Source organism: Lissotriton helveticus, chromosome 4_1 (assembly GCF_964261635.1).
Source record: "Lissotriton helveticus chromosome 4_1, aLisHel1.1, whole genome shotgun sequence".
NCBI classification, from domain to species: domain Eukaryota; kingdom Metazoa; phylum Chordata; class Amphibia; order Caudata; family Salamandridae; genus Lissotriton; species Lissotriton helveticus.
Window position 1 is genome coordinate 1,168,157,246 of NC_136063.1, and position 17,514 is coordinate 1,168,174,759.

Consider the following 17,514-nt stretch of genomic DNA (forward strand, 5'->3'; position numbering starts at 1 on the left):
CAATCCCGTCATGTTGTATTTCTGCAACTTTCACAATTAAAATGTTGAAGATCATTTTCACAATCCTGGACTAGTAATATCTTCCCCTTCTTGCTCAATCATGTTCTACATTTCCTATCACACTGATACTGCTTACTATGAAGCAGACTTACACTACCTTTATGACTAGTACAATTATTTAATTCTCTACATCACTTTTAATGACAAAGCAATGTAAAACAGTAGACAGCATTGCAGACTTACATTCCCTCTACTCCATGTTTTGATTGGCTGCTTCAATTAGCTTATAAAAAGAAACAGTTTTTCTGAACTCATTCAAAGTGCACGTATTTCTCCATGACGTCCAGTGTTATGGTAAGAATTTATGTCTCTGTACTACACTTATCCTCAAGGCCAAATCGTGTAGGAGCCATTAGAACTTCTTGAAATTCCTCAGAGCACATCCCGAGATTCTTTCCCTAAAATTTTGGTTTTAAAAACACCAGGTAAGAGTTTTTAAGGTCATACAGCAATTTTTTTTTGAAAATTAAAACAGAATCATTGCAGAATGACCAGCCATTTCTACACTTTAAATAAGCTGTATAATGTCCTGATGTTATTGAAGGACCATCATGATATATAATTGCTACAGTTACAAAAGTCCTTCCTGATATTGACAACTGTGAAGCCACAAAATTTTTAATTAAAGTTGTCAATTTTGTTCCATCAGGCCTACATCGTTGGAACATTAAAATGACATACTGGCCATATGTTCGTATAAATAATGTGGACATCATTTCAGATTTGCATTGGCTACACTCCATGTTGTGATCAGCTGCTTTTACTAGCTTATTAAAAGAGACTGATTTACTGTCTGGCAAAGTTAAATATATAAATCTTTCTGAGTCTACACTAGTAGTACTTGATACCCTACAGTTCTCGCAGTCATGCTGCCATTGATAAGAAAGCCCAAACAGGTGATCTACATCTACACCTTCATCATGCAATACATCAAGCATATACATTAAAAACTCCTGACAATCTTGCTGACTATTTTGAGAGAATTGTGTTTGGCCTGAACATCTGTCTAACAGATTTCGAATTTCAGACACACTTTCTATGTTTGTTCTATCAGTGCTACATTTCTCTAACACAGAATTTAACAAACTGCAAAATCTTTGATCAGAATTGACCACAATCTCTTCTTTTACATTTTCTAGAGAAAACAAAACATTAACCACTACATTAGCATAGCAGTTGACACCAGAACTGTTTTCAAATTGAAAACCAACAACATCTTCAACAGAATCCTTTTTGTTTCTGCTTATAATTTCAGGTTCATCAACTTTTCGTCTTTTTGCTACAACCTCCCCAGTATTGGTCACATTTCTTCGTTTCCGGCCTACCACACGTTTCTCAAACAAAGGATACTGAGGCAAATGTGGCGCATACTCTCTTCTTAACCTATTGTATTCCTTAACACAATCTAGATCCGCACAAATGTTTGTGACATCACACTCAATCAAGTACAATCCCGATAAAGTTCTAACTCGTGACAATGCCACATATGCCATACCCTCCTTGAACACAGAACTGCCAATATTCACCAATGCACAGTCTACACTTAAACCTTGCGATTTATGGATTGTCACCGCATATGCCAAGCAAACAGGAAACTGCTTACGACGAACATATAAGTCTTTTACAAGCAAAAATCTAGCAGAACAACGAGCAATTAGCTGTACTTCCTCAATGCCATCAAATTTAATTTTTAAAAATTCAATTCCATCTCTATTTCTGTATTTCACAAAATCAACAACATTACCCATTGATCCATTTACCAGACCTCTTTCAACATGTAAATTCCTTCTTAAAATTATACGGCAGTTCAAGCACACATTCAGAGTCTTTTCAAAACCTGCAGTTTTAGATATACTCTTCTCTAATGAATCCAATTTTGTTTTCAGATTCTCAGACAAAATAATTGTTGATCCCATATGCTCTACTCTGTCAATAGCTTCCAGTTTCACAATCTCTTGCTTTTCTAAATGCAACATTTTGTTGTTGAATTTGGCACATTCTGCAAGAGTTGGCATCAAACATATTCCAGATTTTTTCTCAGTAACTTTCTGAAAAATATTCTCAGGCACAACATCTTCGTCTGGATATAAATTTGTCAGTAATCGTGCATGTAAAGCTTCTTTCCCATGCTCGGTCACTTTTCCAATTCTAACATCTTGTAGAATAGTCTTGTAAACTTCATCCTTTGCCTGACGCATATTTTCATGCAGTTCAGCATAATTGAAGTTTAACCATATATTGACGTTGCCAATGCTCCCTAAGCACTTCCTGGTATCTTCATGCGTGAGCATTTTGAACACAGGTTGCCCTTTCACTGGTGTCAGCTGCAGAAGATCTCCGAAAACAATGATGTGTTTGCCACCAAATAACACATCATACTCTGTTTTGAGAACTTCTTGCATTCTCAAATGCACAAAGGCAAGCATGACATTGGAAACCATGCTTACTTCGTCAATGATAAGAAGTTTCATTTTCCTCAAGACTCTTGAAACTTCAAAACAAGCATCTCCAGATAGCTTGTGATATTCTAATTTGTTGTCATGCTCCACTGGCAGCATCAGTAAACGATGTAAAATAATCCCTTTAATGTTATGTGCTGCCAGTCCAGTTGGAGCGGTGACAACACAAGACAGCGATGACTCTGTCCTTTCCTGCAAATAACATGAAATTGCTTTAATACGGAAACTTTTTCCAGTTGCCGCTTCTCCACTCACATACAGTCGGACAGGCTTCAACGACGTACATGAGCACTCTTTCTTGTCATGACTTAATCCATGATCAATTTGCATGGTAAGTTCGTCATATATTTTCCTCTGCTCAACGTTGAGTTGTCTTTCCAACTCTTCTAAGTTAACCGCATCCTCCTGAGCATGTGCCATGGCTCTTTCCACTTCATTCATAGCAGTGGCAGCTTCATTTTCGATAAGAGTTCCTCCTAGTGGATCCTGACTCAATGAAGCAGAACTCTGACTGTCCTGAGAACTGTCTCTGGCAATCTCGGCTGCAATCGTTGCTTCCTGCTCAATTTCCACATTCAACATTTCTACATATTTGGGAAAAGCAGGACATTCTATGGTCTCCTTCGCAGCATTGAATGAGTCTTCGTAACAAAGGAAATCTCCAAGCAGTTCCTCTTCTGCACGCCAAGGCTTAAAAAGTTGCAAAAGTGCTAAATAGAAAAACTCCTTTTTTTCAGGAGATTCGCCACTCAATTTTCGATGGTTTATCAAGTGGCACTTTCTTTGCTTGACCAGACATCCCTCACTTCCTATTACAGCATACACTCCTTTCTCAGTATCTTCTTTGATGTTCCTCTTGAATATGTAATTTTGCAGAACCTCATACAGACAAACATTCTCGAGGTGACTGCTTCGATTTGGATAATATGTATCCAACATGTTGCTCTTCAAAATGTCGGTACTGTTTGGCTCCTTTTCCGCCAAATACTCAATTTCCCGCACAGGTTTCAGAACTCGATTACGCGTTGCAGCAAGACCAACACTCGCCCAAACGATACTCCTGGACTTGGCATAGAGACTTGCTGAAGACAACCGGTCAGAACATTCGTAAGCTCCGATTTCTCGATGCGACAACATCTTCAGACTGAAACTGTACAACTTCTTGCTGAGGCTCTTTTCATGGGAAATGTCCTCCCACATATCCTTCAATTCTGTCTTCTCTTTTTTGGTGATGTAAGATGTCACATACCGAGCCACAGCCATACAGTTATCAGCCACAAACTGTATATCCATGTTAGCATTCCACATGGACAAAATCACCGGGTTGTAGTCGTTATTGTACTTAGACTCTTCGTTCCTCTTCAAATTGTATGTGTTTTTAGGTGATTTCTTCATCACATTATGTCGCAGCGAAGACATCAAACTGTTCACTCTTCCTTTAGAAATCACCGTTCGTGGAAAGCCGAAACGACATTTGGTGTAGAACTTGTCTTTGTTCCGGAATTTACGACGACAGTACTTTCCACATCGATGGCTTTGGAAACGTAGAACTTTTTCTCTTAGGCTTTTTTTCTCCTTTGCGTTTGGAACAGCACACGTAGAATACTGTTCTATGAAACTCATCACTGAGTCTTCTGCATCCGTTCCAAATTTAGGTGCATCCTTGATCCACAGCAACATATGTATATGAGGAGCACCTCTTGCTTGGTACTCCTTCCTCCAGAAGAAATCCAACACCTCTCCAAGAGGTGGATTCTTCTTATTCATGATGAAAGACATCATACCTTCAAATCTATGATTGAAGTACCTACATACATTGACTGGATCCAAAGAGCACAGTTCTCCGGGTGTCTTGAATTCAATGTTTTCTACGTTAGCATTTGCCTCTCGTAGAAATTCAAGTAAGTCTTCCCAGCCATACTCAGCACAGCTCAAAGTGAGGAACCATGTGGGAGTTCCTAAGTTCCTCAGCATACATTTTAAATCACCATGACGACGGTACCAGTACTCATTAGTACCACGCTGACACGCCATGAGATTAATCAGATGAGAATCCAAAATACTGTCTTGGACATTGACTTTATCCATAAAGTCACTTGCCGAGATGTTTTGCATGTGTATACCACTTTTCAAGATGTGGTTCACTGTATATGACAGTCCAGACAGATCGCTTTCAAACAGGAGATGAAACAAATAAGGAATGCATTGTCGAAACCTAGGATCTCCTGCATACAATCGCAAAGTCCGGTATTCAGAAGCAGGAATTTGATGAGGTCGCTCATCATATCTTCCTCCCTGACCTGTTGGAAAAAGCTGTGGGAAACACCGAGCTTCCAAACTTTCCTCCCAAACACTAATGGGACTCCCTTTCGCTTGTTTCATTTGAAACAACTCAATAGCATTCCCCATGACTTCCTTGGAATGCAAAGGATGAACACTATAATGTTCATATATTTCTTCACTAGTACAGGGTTCTACTTTCTCAATTTGACCAGCACACAAATCGCTATCCCCTTCCTCACTTACTTCCTCTTCTGCAACATATACATTTTTATAGTATTTATTATATTTTTTCAAATACAATGTTGCCCTTTTGACTTTCCTAACATCTACTAAATCTTGCCATATTTTCTTATTCTTTGTCGGAACCCCATTAACTAAAATAACAAGAGGTTCCTCTTCCACTTTTTCTACTCCAATTGTGTTAATGTTTTTCTTCAAATCTAGAGGCAAATAAACAACTCTTCCCTTTAATCCTCTCTGTAAATCTGATGAAGGCAATTTCCCTGTCTTTGGCTCCATTCTTACAATAGCCTGAAAGGGATGGATACTTTGAATCAAAATAGATTCATAAGTATTTAAATCCTTCAATTCAGAAGGAATCTCAACCAATTCCAGATTATAATGAACTGCTCTAGCAGGCATCTGGTTTTGATTTAATTTGTTACAACAATAAGTACACACACGTTGATCCAATCCCAAATCAAAACAATTTTCTACCATCAAGTATGTTGTAAAATCCTTCCATTCACTATTATTTTCCCTTTCACTTTTTCCATATAAATCCACTAACTTAGTCTGATTCTTATAATAAGTGCGTCGACAACACACACAAGTGAAATTTGGCCTCTCACTTGATTTCACCTCAAACGTCGCAATTTCCCTCTGGAAATTATCTGTACTGGAAACCTGTACACTATCTTCCACATTACTCTCTTCTTCTTGGTCAATTTCAACATTCTCCTCTTTACTTCCAAAGTAACAAAACTCAATTTCTTCACATATATTCTTCACATCTATTTCAGAACCATGCAAAAGAGCAGCGCATAATTGTTTAAGCATAATTGCTGGACTCTTAGCATAATACAACATTCTAACTAATTTCCTCACTTTATTATGATGCACTGCTAGCATCCTGAAATGATGAAAAACACTCTGGCATACTCTCCTGGAAAGACAAGCCAGTGAATGACCATGCAAACCTATCACTTCTCTCACTCTGCAAGGATCTAATTCTTGCAACAACATCATTTTCTGCTTCAAACTTTTCTTATTAAATGACCGTATAAAATCACAAAGCAAATTGATGGAATCCTGTCGTACACTGCAAATACTACTACACTTCCAGGTGTACACAGGACCCTTAGGACGTCTCCCTAAAACCTCATTACCTAACACCTCTTCTATCTCTGTTGTCACAAGTTTTTCTTTTTCAACTGGACAACCATCTTTCACTTCATAAGCTCGACCACTGGTGTCAACTGCATGCACCAAATCATTATCCTGGAAATAACTCTCCTCATTAAAAAATGCCTCAGAGCTTGAACTATGCATCCATTCTCCAGAAAAAACTTCACAAAAATTACTACGATTAACTATTCTCTTCCATCTAATATTTCTTTTGAAATCATAAATTGCCTTGTTTAGCTTCCTAATTCTATTGATTGTCAAAATAAATAACTTACGTTTAATTTCAAATGCCTGATCAATAACTTTCTCAACTATTTTTTTTCTCTTATAAAAAACCACTTTCTGTTGACCTTTCTTAATATTTTTTAACAAATTGCCAATTATCCTGTTGCGGAACATTCGTTTACGAATGTCCCTAAACTGTTGTTTCCTTCTACTTTCATGCATAGAGTTATCTCTTACTCTAGCAGTAACATTTCTCATTGGCCTTTCCTTACCGTTTGAATTGCTTCTCCTTTTCTGGACTGAAACATTTTCTGTAGTAATATTTTTTTTACTAGAGATATTTCTTATGAATGTTTTTGTTCTCTTACCCGGTGCTTTCTTGGTGACTTGACAAATCTTTTTGTTAGAGGACTGCTGCTTTTTTTCATTCACCTGCTGTCTTTGATGTTTTGCAGCCTTTCTCACTCTTTCTTTGCTTGGCATCCTAAAATCTTGAAATAATCTGCAGTTGAATCTGTGGTAAAATATAATAAAAAATGTTATTAACCACTATTACCCAACAGTAAATTAATAACAGTCATCAAAAACTTAACACACTACTTAACATTTTTACAGAGAAGAATTTTTTGTACATGGCAAATTTAGAATACAGAAATAGCAGAAAAGAAATGGAATTTATATTCATTTTACCTGTGCTGTTTTATATATGAATCTGATCTAATTTTATGACCATATTTTAATATTTTATTGAAGACACTACACATAACCTGTTTTTGAAGGTGTCTTTATTTTTAAATTAAACGGTTTACATATTTACTTTTTATTTATTATAAATTTATAAAATAAATGTTTATAGTTCCATAGGCTCAAGCACGTCAGCTTCCCATCCTATGTCATACAATTCTGACAAATCTGCATCCTCATCACGTTCTTCTTCATCCTCAGGATTGAAATCATCCAAGGGATCAACATCCACTGATGTTTCAATTACGAGTTCAATGATGAGGTCGAAATCAACTGATTGCTGATTGTCGCTCATGTTGATGTTGTCTTTATCTTTAAAGAAAGATAACAACAATGAGATGTTGCACAGTAAGAGACAAATCTCAGAGATTATAATAGTAAAATTGTTTAACAAGAGTAACATTTTGCAGCTATTATTTAACCATGTCCAACGATGCTGAGGAGCAGAGGAGGTGAAGCCTATCTCCAATTTTTCACTGAACAGGACTCATCTCTTCTTAACCTTGGATAAACCTCACCGACTCTGTGTCCCCTGCACATAATTAAATGTAAAGGGGCAGATTTATATTAACTAGCACATCCCCAGGGATGCACCAGTTAACGTGCACCGCTGCTCTGCCACCCACGGTGTGCCGCATTTACAATCAGATAGGACAAAGCTGCATCAAAACCCTGCGCCTGCTTGAAGCAGGCATAGATCTTGACGCAGGTAGGCTGAAAGCTAAAGCAACAACTAAGTGTCGTGTGCAGAAGTTGCAAAAAAGGAAAAATGGCGTTTAAACCAGTAATGAGCCCATGCTAACTTAACACAGTGTAAAGATATCCAGGATCTACATCAGTTTGGGGTTCACGAACCTGGCAGGTACAAGGCACTGAGGCTTTGCACCGTGCATGTCTCATCCCAAATCATATGTTGTTTGTGAATGAAACAATTTCCCAGACCAAATGCTTTGGATTGGCTACTTCTAAAAAATTAAACACCCCTACTATCCCGGAGTTAGAGGAATATGATGGTTGGAGTAATTTTACTCGGTTGTCCATTAAAGATTTACAGGCCCTACTCCGTAATTCTTCCTTTAACATTTCCAGTATAAATCCAAAAGGTTGGCTGCTTTGGCAACGTGCCTTATCCACGGTTTAATAACGCTGCCTTTTGCTTTATATAAGTTTTCAAATTGTATGAAATATATACCAATAGGTCGTTATGAACCTTTAGGTAGTGGTTTTCGTCATGAGGTCTGGTCGCTTCCATACACATACAGATTTTCAAAGATGATCAAGAAGTTTATCTGAATGGAGAGGAAAGCACTGAGACACCAGATCATTCACTAATGTGTACGCACATACAGTTACACGGTTCATGCAACAAACACCGACCAAATATGGCTTGCGTGTTGCAAGGCACGCCAGTTCCTGCTATCATCCCCACGTTCAAGTTGTTGGAAAATGGTAGTTATTTGATGCTCAATAATGAAGATTGTTCTGGGTTAATTAAAAGTATTCCTTTTATCGTAACAGTAAGTGAACGGGTTATTTCCTGCAGAAATGTTCTATTTCCTCCCACACATGAACATAGGGAGTTTTCAATCTGGCCACAAATACCAACTTTGGGAGCACATTTCAACGGCATGGCAAGAATAAGAGCTCTTTTGTCTCAGAGAGAGGTCGCCTTGAGTTCGGCCCGTGAAACTTTCGTGCTTCACATAGCGAACACCCGTACAGAGGTGCAGACCCTTTTAAATACTGATTCGCCTTTGCATTTCAACGACATGGTTCGGACTATCTTTAACGCGTCCTCCACAAAGGGCCTGGCGCACTTTTTTAAAGTTGTTGCCAGTGGTCTCGTGACTTCATTTGAGAAAATCTTTGGAGTCATCCCTGCTTTCTTTCATTCTATTTTTTCCGCTGTGCTTGGTGGATTCCCATTTTTACTTGCATTACCAACGGACGCTCTTGTGCTTTTTTACATTTTTAAATATGGATGTCCCTCCTGTGCAAGCTCCCGCCCTGCAGCTGCTGACGCTGTTCCGCAATCGCATGCTTGAATATTATGGCACAATGCCGTTGGTGATATTAAGCACGGCATATGGATTATCTTTTCGATTCTCCTACTTCACCTGTGTCCAGCCTGTATTTCACTGCCTGACCTGTGATTTCGATTGGGCCATTGATTTGTGTCTCTGTGGACCGGTTTCTCCTGACGTCGACTTTAATCAGCTGATGAGTCCTATCATTACTCACGAGTTGGTTTGTCCTGGCGAAAGGATTATGGCTGTGGCATTGATGCATAGACTAATTGGTCCCTGGAATTTACTGGCGGCAACACAGTCTTTCTTGGAACAGAGCTTTCTTGAAAACCCACCGAGCTGTCCTCTGATGGTGATAGAGGATCCGGTGCTGGGAGAGCACGTATGTTCTTTTCCGCTTTTAAATTGGATGGCTGAACTCTTTTCGGATGAAGACGGTGACTTCCTATTAGAGGCTGTTGCAGCTTATTTTACATACACAGTTATGTCATAGACCTTTTTCATGTTTGATATGCTGAGTACTAGCATTTCATTGACAATTCATTGACTTATTTGTCAAGTTTTTATTATTTAGCTTGCCAATTGGCTTAAGCCTCGATAAAGTAGTTGGCTGTTTTATTTTTCTTTAGCATTAAATTTTGCTAGTTTTTAATGTTTTACCTTGCGGACCGTGCACATATAAAGTTGCAATCTGCTCTCATGAGATGGCACTTCTATTATCTTATTCAGTTCGTTTCCGTATCATGGGGAGGTGTCATGTAGATCCTGGATATCTTTACACCGTCTTAAGTTAGCATGGGCTCATTACCGGTTTAAACTCCATTTTTCCTTTTTTGCAACTTCTGCACACGACACTTAGTTGTTGCTTTAGCTTTCAACCTAATAGTTCATCGTGATTTACATGAGAATAATATGTTATTGCTCTACTATCTGCTTTACTTGTTAAACTATATCTGTACAGCGAGTGCTGAAGTTTCAAGAACAACACGATACAGAATTGTTATGAGGTCTGATCTCCACGACTTCATACTCATAACATAAGTGCAGCTTCTGCCAATTCTGGGCATGAGGCGGGTTTTATATTGCTTTGCCGAACACACATACACAACACTTGATGCGGTTCACATGAAGAGAGAGCTGGTGTATGCTGATGTGATTCCTTCAAATCTAAGACACTAAAGTATGGGCACGCCCTAAATCAACACAAAGAGACCTTCTTAGCAAATAATATAATATGTGTATTAGGGAGGGTGAGATATAAGAAGCCGCGGGCCGTGGAGGGAGTTACGGTGGGGCAGGGAGGCGGGGAGGGGGAGGGGCAGGGTGGAGCCCTCTCCACCCTGCCCCTCCCCCTCCCCGCCTCCCTGCCCCACCGTAACTCCCTCCACGGCCCGCGGCTGCTTATAAGTGTTGCTAACTCTTATTCATTTACAGCATGTTAACATACTGTCACCATTCGCTTCTTATGTACTAGTAACTATGCTGGTAATTTTGCTGCTGATAATATGTGTACTTGTATTATCTAAGATACTACGCCTGAGAAGACGGCATTAGTAAATAAACATTTCAAATACACATGTGTTCTTCTTAACTCCATGTTCTGGTTTCTAAGAAATATATAACAACCGACTTTTCATGAGTTCCACGTATCCTGAGGTACTATAAGTTCATATTCTGGATTGTCTAAACATTGAGAGTTTGTTATATCCAATGTGACACTGTACCTAGCTTGCTAAGGGGTTTTTGATTACTAAGGTGAGTTTTGGGGCACCCTAATTCGCCGAGGTTCCAATCCTCTGTCCACAGTTCTGTGTGAGAACAGAAACCCTGCGACAGGGGCACCCCTGAGCCTTGCTGGAGCTTCATCACACTTGCGATACAACTCCAGCAATGCGCCACCTTTACGGCACAGATACGTCACGCATCTGTGCTGTTTTTGCCCCATGATGCGCCGCATTGTAAATGCAGCACACCATAGGTGACGGAACAGCGGCACAGAATGACTAACACATCCCTGGTGATGCGCCAGTCATCATAAATCTATCCCTATGCTTCTTATCTTGTTAGAGATGAACCGCCATATGTATCATCAAAGTTTTTTGCATTTCCTAAATAGCGAACTTTAAGGAATAAATAGCGATTCTTTACCATTCCTAGTTTGCGATGAGCTATTTGCTAATTACAAATTACCCATTCATTTCCATGCAGCAGGACGCCCATAGGAATGAAGGTGCAATTTTCGATTAGCAATTACCTCATCGCAAATTACGAATTTTTCCGAGGGTGCAGGGGTGTCTCAAGAACACCCTGCTGCACCCCTGAAAAAGAAATTTGGGGGCATATGGCGCACATAAATTTTGAAAACATTCCTTTACCTCAAAAACGATTTTCAACTCATAATTTGAAAACACTGCACATGGGGAAATGACTTAAAATGTCCTTAAGACACATAAAAGCGTTTTTTGATTGCCTTTGCAGCATGTTTCAGTCACCTTTAACATGCCTATGTAACGCAAACATTCAAAATCTAAATTTGCCATGCACAGGTGGGAGCATATTTACAAGCAATTTGCTCCACAGACAAACTTCTTACATTGAAATGGGAAAAATAACATCAGAGACTCTCAATTACCTTATAAAGAAGCAGACACCATTATGTCCTTGTCATCAATATTAAAACCATTGCTTTTTCTCAAAAACAATTTACAAGTCATAATTTGAAAACACTCCACAACTCCTATGCACAATAACACCCTGTCAGTACTAATACTTCACATTTTCTCCAATTACAATTTCTCAAAGAAACAAAATCTATTTGTAAAACACTTGAGACAAAGCAACATTTGAAAAACACAACTTTCTTCATACTTTTCTCCTTAAAGCACACTATTTTCTATCTAAATTAAAGAAATCTTTTCTCACCTTAGCAAATACTTTGAGTTTCAAAACAGTCTCAGAAACACACCAATTTGTCTTCAGCAGAGCAAAAGGTATGCACTCCAGAGTCTGCAGCTATCAAAAGCACAGAAATGCTGTAATTCTTCACACATATCTCTCATGTCACCCAATCAAAACTCTTCCCTCACTTTTTTTCAAATCAAAACCCTTCCCCCCTCTGCCCCCTCTCTGCTTTTTCTGCATAGCAACCACCTCTTGCAAGACCTCTGGTGTTTCCAAGTTCACACAACAATGTTGCAATTGAACTCTGAACTCTCAGTGCACCTGCATATCCTGTGCAATCTTTCATTTAATGATTTTTTCTTCGCCACTCAAAATACATCTTTCAACGAACTCATCCATGCACCCTAACTTTCTGTTTTCAGCAATCAAAATCCACCAATCACTCTTACTGCTTCATTAACACAGAAACTCCTCAGTTTTTTTCATTTTACACTCTCATTTTTTCAACTGCCATTTCATTGCCACACTTCATCTGACTGCAGGAGAACCTTCTCTCGCCATGTTTTCTGTCTGGATTGTTGGACATAGTTACATCTATTGGGCTCAGAGGTACGCTGAAAACAGGAATTTACCTAACCTCAATTTACAAGATGTGGAAATTAAGTGGTTTGGCCACAGAGGATTAAAATGTCACCAATTGATACCATTGGTGAAAACCTTTATGCATTTGCCAAAACCTGACCTGTTAATTGTGCACTGTGGAGGTAATGATTTGGGCACTTTGACTGGGGTAGGTCTGGAAATGCTTTTAAAGGACACCTTTGAGCAATTGATGGCACTTTTTCCTCAGACTGCCTTGGTATATTCAAATATATGCCAAAGACAAAAATGGAGGTGGTCGAACCAATTTTGTCCACAAATTGAGAAATCGAGGAAGCATGTAAACAAATCTGTTTCAGCTTACATGAGAGACCATGGAATGGGCTCCCTGTACAACAATAACTTGCGTTACTACATGCAAGATATCTACAGAGGAGATGGAGTTCACTTCTCAGATGAGGGCAACAGAATTTTCATTCTGAATTTAAGAATGTGCATTGGTACCTACTTATAAGTACCTAAATGTACCATAAACCCAAAAGCTCTTCTCAGAGCTACCCTACATCTGATCACTCACAATTATTATTTTACTCTAACTTTTTTCACTAATTTTCAAGAAAGTACGCTCCCTGGGGCGCTTCCCGGTTCGCGAACCGGGCGCACTCCACGCAAAAAAACTAAAAAAACGATATATTTTTTTTTTGCCCTACGAGACCCTTTTAAAGCCTCCACATCAAACCTAGGGGGTCAGGGAGGATCTACTATGCCCCCTTATGGTCATTTGCCCCTTCGCTTTGGCCTCCTCTTGTCTCTCGATCCTACCGAGAGACAAGATGGCGGCCGCTACGGACTGTTTGGAATGTTTACAGACGCCGAAGAACCAATCAGCTTCGCAAAGCTCCGTAACGCGAAAAGTACACGAAGCGGAGCGCTGTTACAGATATATATCTTTTTTTGAACGTTAATTTCTCAAAATCCACTGGAGCACATATATTGAGACCTAGCAAAGGCACATCGGGCTACCAGTCCCTACAATTTTGCCAAGTTTCGTGCAAATCCATTCAGCCGTTCGATTATTATTATTATTTTTTTTTTTGCCCCGCGGGGCCCTTTTAAAACCTCCACATCAAACCTAGGGGGTCAGCGAGAATCTACTATGCCCCCTTATGGTCATTTGCCCCTTCGCTTTGGCCTCCTCTTGTCTCTCGATCCTACCGAGAGACAAGATGGCGGCCGCTATGGACTGTTTGGAATGTTTACAGACGCCGGAGAACCAATCAGCTTCGCTTCACAAAGCTCCGTTGCGCGGAAAGTCCGCGAACCGGAGCGCTGCCCGGTCCGCTGTTACAGATATATATCTTTTTTTAAACGTTAATTTCTCAAAATCCACTGGAGCACATATATTGAGACCTACAAAAGGCACATCGGGCTACCAGTCCCTACAATTTTGCCAAGTTTCGTGCAAATCCATTCAGCCGTTCGGGCTAAAAGTGAGGCCAACCGCCCTATGGAAAACTCAATGTTAAAAACACGTTTTGGGACCCCCCTTTTTTCTCGACCCCCCCTGGACGAACCCCCCCCCCCAATTTTTAGGGGCTGCTCAGAAACAAAATGTGCCATTTTCCTGAAAATTTCAGCCAATTCCGTCCACAAACGCCAAAGTTATTAGACATAGAATTTTCAAAAATCCCATAGAGAAAAAATCCTAACTATATATACCTACTGGCGACCGCCAGTAGGTAATATATATATATATATATATATATATATTCACTGAAAAAACCATAGGTTATAGACCATATATAGTTAGGAATTAGCATTTAAAAAACCTTGAAAATTCACTGAAAAAACCATAGGTTATAGACCATATATAGTTAGGAATTAGCATTTAAAAAACCTTATTTTTCTCACACAAAACCATTGAAATTCCATATATAGTTAGTTGTACTAACTATATATCGCGCACCCGCAATCCACTGCTGATCATGTCACATATTACATCATTCATGACATGGTCAGTGACATCACTGATGACATCACTGATGACATCTCAAATGACATCACTGATGACATCACTGATGACATCTCAAATGACATCACTGATGACATCACTGATGACATCTCATTTGACATTACTGATCACATCACTGATGACATCATTCATGTGATAATACAATGAACCTCTTCAGACTCTAATATAACCTTAGATACACTCAGTGTAAACATACACTCACAGACTGTCACTCATCCATGGAGTTACTCAGACACCTAGTCAGTCATGCAAAGAATCAATCACACCTCCATTTTCTCAACTATACAGTTATACACACCTTACTTATTCAAACATATACTAAAACATATTTACTCTCTTATACAATCCTGGATACAAGTTCACAATGATGCATACAGCCACTCACACATTCACTGGCTCCTATGCACAGTTATTTATATATGTCAACTCTCACATGTACTGTATTTTACATATGTACTTACTTTGACATGTAGCACTGAGATATCCATTCACTCACCAATACACTCATGCACACAGTCAACCGCCCATACAGCTGTTTCCACATGCACTTTTGAACCCATACATCTAGTGAATCAACTGCTCACACATATATGCACAGAGTCATACACCTCCCAGCCACCCACACACACACTCAGTCTCCCATACAAATGCTTGGGCAACCAATCAATAACCCATATAGTTACTCATATAGCTACTGATCAACACATGCAGCAGTTTACAAAACAAGAGACATAATGATGCACAAATTAAGACAGTTTAGTCACTAACCCATGCATTCAGTGAGACACATTTAATCACTCACTCATACAGTCAGTCACACACCTACTAAATCCTTCATCCAGACACTTCTACATCTACTCATTCTTCAATATGTAAAACATATTTAAGCTTTACAGAAACAAACAGTCACTGGATGATGTCATCAGTGATGTCATCAGTGATGTCATTTGAGATGTCATCAGTGATGTCATCAGTGATGTCATTTGAGATGTCATCAGTGATGTCATCAGTGATGTCACTGACCATGTCATGAATGATGTAATATGTGACATGATCAGCAGTGGATTGCGGGTGCGCGATATATAGTTAGTACAACTAACTATATATCGAATTTCAATGGTTTTGTGTGAGTAAAATAAGGTTTTTTAAATGCTAATTCCTAACTATATATGGTCTATAACCTATGGTTTTTTCAGTGAATTTTCAAGGTTTTTTAAATGCTAATTCCTAACTATATATGGTCTATAACCTATGGTTTTTTCAGTGAATTTCATTGGTTTTTTAAAAGCTAATATCTATAGCGGTAAAATGTATTCTTCCTTAAATCCCAAAATATATTTTATATGTTTATTAATAAAAAAAAATTTAAATATTTTTTTTGTTTCGCTCCCGGTTCGCGAACCGGGAAGCTTTCCGTTAGCTCAATTTGATGCCGCAACCCGGTCCGCGAACCGGTAAACGTTCCGTTAGCGCAACTGCCGCGATAGAAATCAACATCGTGACGCGTCGCGGAAGCGCGACGTATCACGTTGTCGCGTAATGCGTCTTATGATGCGCCGCGTTAGCGCACCCGGAAGTGCTCCGGTACGCGAACTGAGACGCGAAGCGCAGCTCCCCGGAAGCGATCCGCGTCGCGTCGCGAAAGCGCGACGTATCGCGTTGCCGCGTAATGCATCTTATGACGCGCCGCGTTAGCGCACCCGGAAGTGCTCCGGAGCGCGAACCGAGGCGCGAAGCGCAGCGAACCGGAAGCGATCCGGGGCGCGTTCCGCAGCGCGTAACATAAGCGTGAGAGGTCATGTGACTTGTTAATAAAACTTTTCATTGGTTCATTTAACTTTTGGTTTCATAATCATGTAAGGCTAGGTCAGGTGACCTAAAAATAACACTTTTCATTGGTGTAGAACTATTGTTTTTCCCAAATGATGAAAACCCCTCCTTCTTTCCTCACTCTGACTTTCATCATTGTGAGAGGAAGACCTTTATTCATAGTAGAGCAATGGCTTCAGTAGTTGCTTCAGCTGGTGCACCCCCACCACCACCTCCACCTCCTCATGGGAAGAGAGGACCACCTCCCCAGGTCATCACCAACACAGAGGAGGAAGAGGAAGAACTAGAGGAAGAGGAGAGAGAAGGACCACAGTTCTTGGAAGAGGTGCCCCGGGTTTCCCATAGGAAAGCCAGTTTCATTTGGCAGTTTTTTTCAATCCCTCCAGGGCAGAAAAAAGTAAATGCAAGGTATGTCACCTGCCTCATTTGCAAAGAGAAATTATCAAGAGGGACTGATAAAAAGTATAGCTATGGGAACTATACCATGCATCGGCACATGAACAGGTGGCATCCATTGAATTACAGCCGGGCGGAGATACGGGACATGGAAGAAAACCCAACAGCAACTCCTGTGGCCAGGTCAACATCGTTAATATCATTGACAGCAGCAGAGGCACGGGAAACCGTGCTAAACATCCAGGAGAATTTTGGGCATATGAAATATACTTGTCTGCACTGCGGTGCATTGATATCATGTGGTAACATGAGCATTAATTCAATCAACCTAGCTTATAACAATCACAATTGTCCTAACCGCCCCAGACAGTAATTTTTTTTTGCTCCTGTTGAGCCCTTTTCAATGCCTGTTTTTTGTTGTTTCCCCCCCCAAAAAAACAAAAAAAATATAAAATTGTTCAAAAAATACAAAAAAAACAAAAAATGTTCAAAAAAAAAAAATATATATAAAACAACAAAAACATTAAAAAAAAAGTTCTTTTCAGAACTA